The sequence below is a fragment of the Medicago sativa genome, chromosome 1 (genome assembly GCF_051527215.1).
Source record: "Medicago sativa cultivar Bolivia chromosome 1, Bolivia_mono, whole genome shotgun sequence".
Lineage (NCBI taxonomy): Eukaryota > Viridiplantae > Streptophyta > Magnoliopsida > Fabales > Fabaceae > Medicago > Medicago sativa.
In genome coordinates this window covers 29132833-29144162 of record NC_140749.1, presented here as the reverse complement: position 1 = coordinate 29144162, position 11330 = coordinate 29132833, and the positions used below count along the sequence as shown (strand labels likewise).

Here is an 11330-nt window from a genome sequence, read left to right as displayed (position 1 = left end):
AAATCCCAATTTTCAATCCCTGATTACCCAAAATACATTTCAGCAGAAGTTTTCAGGTTCAATTAGGCATTATAGCAATCAAATAACATAGAAACATGCTTCAACAACACCATTCATCATATTAAATCAATTTAACCTAAAACTTTCTAACCCTAATACCAAAACACCACAATCATCAAAAATCAGAATTATACATATTATTAGTGAAAGGAATCCCACCCTTACCTTAGATTAGTTTTTCTGAATTCCAACAGCCGCGTTCTTCGTCCAATTAGGGTTCTCTCTGACTTCTCTGCTTTCTCTCCACTTTTCTCAGTTATACGCGTTATGTTTTTCTTTCCCATTTACGGATTTTATTCTTTCCCTAATTGCTCTTCTCACCACAATCCTACTCTTTCCCATAATAATTAATTATTTCTACTAATAATAATATTTCTCCCCCACTTAGAAAAATACCTATTTAATAACTATTAACATATATTTCACCAATATAACATATATTAATAATATTTCACATAATATTCTAATAAATCAATTCAAATAACAATTATGAAAAAGTGGGCGTTACAACTCTCCCCAACTTAAAAGAATTTCGTCCTCGAAATTGTACCTTAGATCAACGATCCTCATCCTCTATTTGAGTACCAGACAAGGCAAACACCCTTCCCCTGGCCGGGGCCTTCTTTGGTTCAGTACACTTACCAGAAATGTGCCCCTTTCCACCGCAATTGAAACAAATAATGTCGTCGTGCTTGCAATCTGAAATTGTATGCCCCTTGACGCCACAACAGAGGCACCCTTTCACCTCATCAGCACCACAAGCATTACTCTTGTGACCTTTTTCTCCACATTTAAAACAAATAATCCCAGCAGGAGTCTCATTCTTCTTAGGCATTCCCTCATTATTCACCCTTTGCTTGCCCTTATCAGCTGGAGCACTATAAGGCTTCCCACGATCTTGTTGCTGCTTACTCATCCTCTCATTCACAATCTTATAATGAGCCTTTGAATCATCTTCATAGATTCTGCATCTGCTCACCAAAGCATAAAAGTCACGGATCTGTTGGTAACCAATGGCTCGCTTAATATCAGCACGCAAAGCATTCTCAAACTTGATACACTTAGAAAACTCAGCATTGTCTCCAGTATAATGTGGATAGAATTGAGCCAGCTCAACAAACTTCGCTGCATACTCTGTCACCGACATGTTCCCTTGCTTCAGCTCAAGGAACTCGATCTCCTTTCTTCCGCGAACATCTTCAGGAAAATATCAGTTTAGGAACTCTCTCCTAAACACAGCCCAAGTAATAACCTCATCTTCTTGCTCTAGGGTAGTTTGAGTGCTCACCCACCAGTCATCAGCTTCCTCGGCCAGCATGTGCGTACCAAAACGCACCTTCTGATCATCGGAGCATTGCATAACTCTGAAAACTCTTTCAATCTCTTTGAGCCACGTCTGTGCTCCATCAGGGTCGTACCTTCCTTTGAAAGTAGGAGGATGATTCCTCAGAAAAGCCTCCAACATTCTTACATCAGCATTAACACCAGCACCAGCATTTTGTTGTTGTCCTATAGCTTGGGCCACAACTTCCAATGCAGCAGCCACCGCAGCATCGTTTCTTCCAGCCATTCTAGTTCTTTTGTAACAGATAATATTCGCAGCCTCCAGGTCTCCACTCTTCATAACAACAAAAATCAGCACAACTAAGACAATATAAATTGTTAAACAACTCTACATGGCTCGACACGACTCTACTAATTGGCCGGACGGACCGACCTGCTCTGATACCAATTGTAACACCCCGTTCCCCCAACAATGTAATATTAATTAATATAATCAGAGTAAACCATACAACGGAGTGTCACACTGCTAATCAAAATTTCATAAATAGAAAATAGCTATTTATTTAAATCAACATTTAAAATATCTCCAAAACTGCAGCGGAATAATTCTTTAGAAAATACTATTTCAACCAAATCCAACATAAAGGGAAAATCTTGGCACAAAGGCCTCAACGTAATCAACATTATTTTCGACAACGATAAACTCCATTATTAAGTCTTTTACCAAAAATATGATACATAAAAGAAATGAAGAAAACGAAAATAGTTGCGACGAATCCCCATCCTAATATGTATTAGAGCCCTAGACACTTGAGCCGACCAAACCTACAAGCCATCATTACTTGCAAGTTACCCATACGAAGGGCAACGTTTTCAAGCAGAAGGGGTGAGAAACTTATCCAATAATAATAATATATAATTCATCAAATTAATGAAAACAACAAAGCATATCACAACAGGCATCATTAATAATGTATATAAATAAATACATAAGCAACAACATAATTATTCTCAGCAACAAGGTACAACAACAACAACAACATTATCCACAACGACACCGACAACTCGACCATGCAACAACGACGACAACAACTCAACAATGCGACCTACAACTTCAACAACAACTTAGACAACTTCATTATGCATGTGGTACCACCAGGGCATTAAGCCCCCTTCGCTAAGGTCATAATTGGACCTGTCGGGCATTAAGCCCCCATCGCTAAGGTCATAAAGGTCCTGTCAGGCATTAAGCCCCCATCGCTAACTATGCAACAACACAACTCTAAATGCAATGGACTCAACTAGTGTATATCAACATACAACTACAACAACACCTACAACAACAACATATGTGCCTAAAACAATTATGACACACTCCCCAACTTCGACATTAGACGATACAACAACGTCAACAACGGAAATCAACAACATAACATATATATAAATCAATTACATTCATCTCAAGGTTCAAAACATCCTTCAATAGCAATTAAGTTTTGATCAATAGAACATAAGCCAAATACCCATAAAACACCTCAATTAAATCACTAACACTTAAGTTTGAAGTTGGGAAACCAACCATAAGTTTTTGGACTAACTTGGGATTAGTTATGCTAAGTTTTCTTAAAGTTTTTTGAAGACCCACCTGGACTATTTTTATCATAACTCAAAATCTACAAATAATTTTCTAGTCACTCCAAAGCCATTAGAAAGCTAACTCAATTATCTACAACTTTCATGTTTACACCGAAGGCTAATTCAAAACAGAAATGGGTGAAAAATGTGAGTATTTCCTAGATTGGCCTGTCAAAAATCGGTGGCCGATTTTGACACATCGGTGGCCGATTTTTCCAGAACTAAAACTGGAAATTTAGATCAGAAAACGGTGGCCGATTTTGACAATTCGGTGGCCGATTTTCGGCTTCTCTGCAGTTTAAAAATCAGTTTGACAATACGTTTTTCGCTTATGAATCACTCTTAAAAACCCAATTTTCAATCGCCCAAATCCCCAAAATGATTTACAACAATGTTTACAGGTTCTATATACAACATAGCAAGCAAAACAACATATAACCACGCATTCAACAACATAAATCATTACAATTCACCATTTTGCGCATAAAACTAAAACCGTTAAGTGGATTTCAGTGCCGTTTTTGCCTACACGCTCCTGACATTTCCCCCTATCATAATCTATAGAAACATTCAATTTTCCACCACTAAAAAAAATCGATTTCCCAACCCCACATAATCACTTGCCTGTAGAACATTCAGACACCGACGTTTCAATCGAAAATCCCAATTTTCAATCCCTGATTACCCAAAATACGTTTCAGCAGAAGTTTTCAGGTTCAATTAGGCATTATAGCAATCAAATAACATAGAAACATGCTTCAACAACACCATTCATCATATTAAATCAATTTAACCTAAAACTTTCTAACCCTAATACCAAAACACCACAATCATCAAAAATCAGAATTATACATATTATTAGTGAAAGGAATCCCACCCTTACCTTAGATTAGTTTTTCTGAATTCCAACAGCCGCGTTCTTTGTCCAATTAGGGTTCTCTCTGACTTCTCTGCTTTCTCTCCTCTTTTCTCATTTATACGCGTTATGTTTTTCTGTCCCATTTACGGATTTTATTCTTTCCCTAATTGCTCTTCTCACCACAGTCCTACTCTTTCCCTTAATAATTAATTATTTCTACTAATAATAATATTTCTCCCCCACTTAGAAAAATACCTATTTAATAACTATTAACATATATTTCACCAATATAACATATATTAATAATATTTCACATAATATTCTAATAAATCAATTCAAATAACAATTATGAAAAAGTGGGCGTTACAGAGTTAGCCATCGGAGGGATATACCAAAGTAGGTTAGTATCGTCCCAACTGCCTCGTCACTTTTATAGTCTACCTAAGATAAATAAACGCGACATATTTATTCCTTTTTATCTAACAACATATATACAGAGGGGATTCGAAGAATCCTAACCGCTGCTTACTTTTCTGCAACCAAAACAGATAAACTTGCTCTGTTGCAAACAGATAAAAATTGCAGCCTAACTTTTATACCGTCAACTTACAAAAATAAGTAATGCGAATTGTTTGGACGAAACGACAATACTTGTGGATACGATACTCTACTTATCGCTTTATTACTTGGTAAACAATTTGGTACAATTGCCAGAACTCAAACCATGCATCAATATTTAACTTCATAAAATTAATTAAATAGCAATTCGGGGTGTTACAATTTGGTGTACTTGCCAATTTCGTCCATCACCAGTTGTAATAACTCTAGTCTGTGATGTGAGTGATACCTAGGTGTGATCTACCTTAGCACAAATTTTTCACTGTTTACATAAGCTTAACTTTAACTAGTTTCATAGGTAGCGATTTCTTTCAGAAGCAACACTATAAAGAACGATTTGAGGCGAACGCTGGCGATTTTCATCATTGGAAACAACACTTAAGATTTTCACTCATCCTTTACAAAAATTATAATTTACCAATCATTTTGAGTATGTATGTGATTGTAACTAGTATCTAATTTCCTTTATATCAAGTAATTATTTCGCTAAATGAATTTCTCTACTTGATCGCTATTGAATTAACCTAAGACATAATTCACTACTAACCCTAGGTTTTATAAATTGATCTAAAAATATTGTTCACAAGATAATTGTATATGGATATTCGATTACTAAGTGTTACATGGAATATGCCGTGCTTTCAAGATTTTGATAATATTAGTTTTACCTAAGGGATTAAGGTACTTTGTTTCATAAACGGACCCTTAGGAAATTGATTGATATTGATCTATTTTTCTCTTGAATATATGGTAATTAATTCAAACAACCCTTGTGGTTTTTAATCACCTGCTTAATCACTTTAATTTTAATCTGCAAACCAAACTATTATGAAAACCCCTCCTTAAGCTATCACTTATGTATAGTTATAATTGATGATTTTATCGATTGATCACAATCTCTATGGAGACAAATATATCATTTCTTAACGCAATTTGGTACATTTTCTAAATGTCTATCAACCTCTGTGATACGTGATTTTGAAAGATAACTTTTTTCATGTTCAACACTGCTATACCCTAATTTTGGACCTAAAAATACTAACTCATTTCTTCTTATCTTGCATTTCAAGCCATTTGAACTATCTCTGATCAATTGCATCTTTCTCTGCATTTTATTTCAATTTTATTTGCAAAATTCACATAGAAGGGTATTTTAGTCATTTCCTATGTCAAATTTTCTTTCAGTCTTTTAAAAATTTGTTTGAGTCTGTTCATTTGGTTTGGATAAGTCTCTGTTTCATTCTATGTCAAAATCCATTTCAAAAATTTGCATTTGAAGTCGTTTTGAGTCAGTTTTGCCCTTAGGGGCATTTTAGTCTTTTCAAGTGTCAAAACTCTGATCAAATCTCAAAAATTGTCTCTGAGTCTTTTAAATTGGTTTAAATAAACTCTTGTTTCAATTCGTTGTTAAAAATCCATTTTAAAATTTGTATTTGAGTCACTTTTAGTCGTTCTAGCCCCAGGGGCATTTTGGTCATTTCACACGAAATTTCGGCAGAGAGAGGTTACTTTAAAGTACCTCATTTAGGCCATTGGTTCGTTTTAGTCCATTCTGTCAATTTTAATCGTTTCACTTTACGTTTTTTCCAAATTTACCAATTTTATTCCAATTTTATTATTATTTTCATTTTAGTCCCTAAATTGTTAGAAATTGCACTTTAGTCCTTTTATGTCATTACTAAGGTTTTTTTCTTCCTTCAAGTCATCTTTTTTCTTTAAGTCATTTTGAGTCAATCACAGTCCAGTCCTTTAATTTCAACAAATTGCAGATTGGTCCTTAACATTTTTTTGCAGGAAAGTCCTTTAATTTCATCCAATTGCAGGTCAGTCCTCATTTCATTTTGGTCCAGTTTCAGTCCAAGGGCACGTGGCACTATTCTATTGAGCAGAGGGAACACTTGGCACCTATAAAGCCTTGCCAACTCAAGTCAAAGGGATATTTTTTTTTTCTCAGGAATCACTCAGTGACACATCATCATCAGAGAAACTCTAACAGAATTTCTCTCTCCCCAAGTCACCACCGTAACTGAATCCAGCCACCACCGTAACAAACTCAAAAACCACCACAGCAGAATCAAAAACCACCGCACAAACTCTCAATTTCGTACCAGTTTCACCAAATTCATCATCAAAACGTACAAAATCAATATGAACTTCTGGAAAATCAAAACCGAAGCAAAATTCAACAAAATTCTTTTGAATTAGGTTTGTTCTCAGAGATTTTCCACGAAAATCATCATCATCGAACTATTTTCCTTCGTTTTCTTGCAATTCAAGTCCAAAGACGATCACAAGAAGATTTGAGGGAGAGAAGAAGAGAAATTGAAGCAAAATCAAACCAGTTCGAAGAAGAAGAAGATTGAATACCGATTTATTTTCGGTTTCGAAGCTTACCAGAGGAATCAAAAGCTCGCAAGGATCCACTTGTTCAAATCTCCAAGTAATTCAGGTAAGAACACAAAGAAACCTTCTCATATTCATCATCGAAGCTTTGTATTGAAAGACGAACGGTGAATCCAATTGAAAAGCTTGAAAAATTCGAACAAGTTGAAAACTGAAACCCTAAAACACAAAATCATGAAGATTCACCGTTTACCTTTCAATTCAGAATGCAAATTCATCATTAACGAATCAAATTAGGGTTTCAGCTCCAAGAAAGCCTCAAAATCCAAAACGTTTCGAACTTGTGAAGAATTAGGATAGAATCCGTTCGAATCAGTGTGGTTTGAAACGTTTTGATTCGATTTTCCTCAAAAAATATCAAGTTTAAAGTGATTCAAACGACTTCCTTCGAAAAATCTGGATTGAAACGTTTTAAACGGTGTTCTTCAGAAAACATCAAGTTTGAAACATTTCGATTGATTTTCTTCAAAAAATATCCAGATCGAAGCGTTTCCAAACAAAAAGTATCCAGATCGAATCATTTCAAACGACTTTCATCAAGAAGTAACAAGATCGAAACGTTTCGAACCGATTCTATAGAAAAATGCTTAGATCGAAACGATTTCAAACGGTTTCCTTCAAAAAGCAATAACATCGAAGCATTTCGAATGGATTCTCTTCGAAAAGTACCAAGGTCCAAAACGTTTGTCCAGACTATGTTGGTGTGTGGTTTTGTTTGTGATACGTGGTTTGAATCCATGAGTACGGTAGGAAGAAGATGAGCGACACCGTTAGGGTTAGGATGAGAGGAAGAGAGAACAAGGAGAAGAAAGAGGAATTAGGTTTAGAAATGAATTGGACCGGTCTTACTTGCTTTTATACAGGTGTGAACCAGATTGGTTCATGTGAACCGGTCTGGTTCACTCCTGGACGTTATATCAGCCGTTGATCTTGCAATTAGATTAGATGCGTGGTCCTGATTTGTTCCTGTTGTGTGTCTCTCTGAGCTTATCATGCGCCCTGCGTTCCTGGCCTTTGGATTTTGGGTTTCTTAGGAGTTGGATCAATCCAACGCCTCTGAGGCTATTGGAGGATCCAAGATCCATCAAGAACCCTGGGCCTGGGTCCCTTTTCGCTGGTTTTTTCGTTTGGGCTTATTTCCTGCTAGTCGCACCCCTGAACCTTGCTTCCTGCACCTCCTGTGTGTCAAAATCTTTTGCAAAAAATTCCAAAATATTTTTCCATGACTTCTTGATGTTTTTTGATTGTTTTTTTTTAATATTTTTGCACAATAAAATTTGATAAAAAATATTGATAGTTTCTAGTGTTTTTTTTGAATTTCATGTTAAAAATTGGTGAAAGTTAACCTAAGGTTGTCTCTAATTCTTGATAAATATTTGTGACTCATGATATGTGACTTGGTGAAGAATTTACCTCAGTTTGAATGTTTTTACTGGTCATATGCATACATTGTTTGCTTGCTTGCTTTGCAAGTGCTGTTGGTGAATAAATAGTGTAAATAGGTCTAAGTTCACAACAAGATGTGAGGCCAACTAACTCTCTTGAATTCTCATTTTTTTTGTTAACTTGGATTCCATGTCTTGAAAATGTGTTGAACCATGGGAATTATGAGTCATAGTTAAGCCTTACCTTGGTGATGAATTTTAGATCTATTATACACTACTCTTGTTTGTTTTACATCTTTCTTGTTCTTTTTGGTCATGATGGCTTCACTTACCTATGTCTCTATTCTCTATGCCTTATATTACTAACAATTTCCTCTATTGTATTCCATACATCATGAGCATCTCATCTTCCATCTCATATCTTCATCCTATTATTTTTCCACACTTTAAAGTTCATGCAAAAATTAGAGTGTAAACTTAGGAAATTTTGTAATATTCCTTCCTCATACCTTTTTAAATTCTTGCAAGACCATAGAATGTATCTAGGCCAATGATGTAACGGACAATGGACTCTAATGATGTACACCGACACAAGCACCGACACATGCACACACCTCACTTTAGGTATATAGCTAGAATATGCATGTTTAGATGTATGTTTAGGATTGTATGTTTAGATGAATGTTTAGGCTTTATACTTAGAAAAATCAATTTCCAAAAAAATGTGAACAAACATCATTCAAACCATTTTCTAAATAAACCTTGGGATCAAAATCCCATTGTAATTTTCCCTTTTATTTTCTTAATCAAAAATTCAATGAAAATAATCATATTTGACTTCTTTTGCAAATGACTAATTCAACCCCACTTTTTACAATATCATGCCCTTGAGGCCTCTTTCTATTCTTCAAAATCCCATTTTCAAACTTAAAATCAACCAACAAAAACAAAAACATTTTTGGAATAGAATTACGGTGGATTTGATCCCTTAAACGGGTACGTAGGCAAGGAACAAAATTCCTTCAATTCAAATAAAATAAAAATTCAAACACATTCTTCTCCCTCCAATTCTTCACTTAGAAAACTCTTAGGCTTAACATCACTTTTCAAAATAGCATTTAAAAATAAAGCGCGCGCGTAGAAATTAAAGACGGTTCCTATAGGATACTATAGTCGTTATGGGTGCCTAACACCTTCCCGTAGCGAAAACAACTCCCGAACCTCGATTCTCAAGGGTTTTGCTTACTTTTTCCCTTCCCAAGAAAAAATAAGATATCACCGGTTAGAAAGGTTCAAACGTAATCAATGTTTGACACCCAAAAACCAAGATAAAACAAACACTAATGTTATTCTTCGGGTATTTTGTCTCTTCTCTATTATGAAAGGCTAAAAGAACAAAAACACTAATGAATTTTTTATGGGCATCAAACTTTTTAGTCGAAATCTTTATTTTGCTTATCTGGTCAATTGAGTGAGCTAAAGGATAAACTTGACACATTGATATACCTTAGAGACATTTAACAATAACTTCAATTTATTAAACAACATAATGTTTAATCCTTAGAGACAACTTAGGGACAATTTAATTTACTTTAACAAAGCAATTTAAATAACAATATCTTAGAGACAACTTAATAAAAAATTTAATTGACATTAATAAAACAATAAAATTTTACTTATAAAATGTTTAATCCAATTTTTACTGATTGCATGTAAACGAAGGAAAAATGACTCACATTTCCAAGTTTGTCTTTGCTTTGATAATCTTTCTTTCTATATATGTCGGGGTAAACGACTGCAGTAAGTAATTTTTGACATAATTTTCTCATTTTCTTATTTATATTAAACATAATATTTCATACTCATTTAATAAAAATGCTTTATTGTTATTTGACATTGCAGAGCGTATTCCATGCAAAGATAACTCTGATTGTAATGACAATTGGCAACTACTTGCGTGTAGGTTTGAACGGGAACTACCTCGATGCGTTAACTCAATTTGTAAGTGCGTGCCAATGTAACTATGAATATGCAAAATAATTATATGTTACATATAATTTATTTGTATGTCATAATGTTCGTATTTTAATAATATTATATACACTTTGATTTATGTTTATGTTACCTTTGTGTTGTTTAGTTCCTCTGGACTTTTTTCCCGTACTCAGGTTTTATCCCAATGGGATTTTCTGAGAAAATTTTAATAAGGGACATGTTGATATTGCTTGGTTAACTTTTATTGGGTTTTGGTATAGTCCCCCCAATATTTGTAATTCTTATTTTCCTGTGATTTGTTAATAATAATTTTCTAGTGCTGCAAGTTATATCATAATCATGGGAGGCCAACATAGTATAGATGACATGTTTGTCACTTGCACTTTGTTTTTTCTTTAATAAATGTTTCGCCAACCTTTAAATCTCTTTGACAAGAACAAAATAAAAATTAACAATGTTACATAATTATTAGTCACTTGAATAAATAATGCCAATATACGATTATTTATATTTATTATTTATTCATTAGTTATAAAATATTTACTATTTATTCTACTTCTAAATTTAGCATATAAAATTGTTGAGTGATATAAAATTAATAAATATTTGTATTTGATAAAAGCATCAAAGAATAATGTAAAATAGGTAAATCCACATTTTTGAAAATAAAGTTGTGTTCTGATCTGGACACAGTCCCAACCTATGATACATTGGAAATGACCCTTTACAGAAGTCTCAAAGGGACCATCACGGACCTCACTTAGGATCACACTAGAATAATGATATTTGGATGAAACATGTACCATCTAGTCCAGATCTAATACAATCTACTCACAGTTGTCGCTCGAGGACTACAAGTGTCCCTTGAGGATAGCTGACCAGGTAAAGATTCATGGAACAAACACTAAACCTACACTATAAATACTAACTCATTGTCTTTGTGTAAAGTACGCTCAACTTTAACCTAAAATACCTTATCATTCTGTGACACTTATTGACTTGACCGTCAGAGTGTGTGCATGTACACTTTGCCCGTTCACCCGCAGAAGAAGGCTAATACTAACAGAAATACCCTATTCAAATTCCAATAA

The 11330-nt window shown here is 34.4% G+C and overlaps 1 long non-coding RNA gene across 1 annotated transcript; it reads left to right on the top strand.

Annotated features, from left to right (window-relative positions):
• Positions 1–9586: 9586 nt before the first annotated feature.
• LOC146954098 (uncharacterized) lies at positions 9587–10576 on the top strand. Its single transcript, XR_015011831.1, has 2 exons — positions 9587–10044; positions 10147–10576. It is a non-coding gene; the product is annotated as an uncharacterized LOC146954098 (long non-coding RNA).
• The last annotated feature ends 754 nt before the right edge of the window (positions 10577–11330 follow it).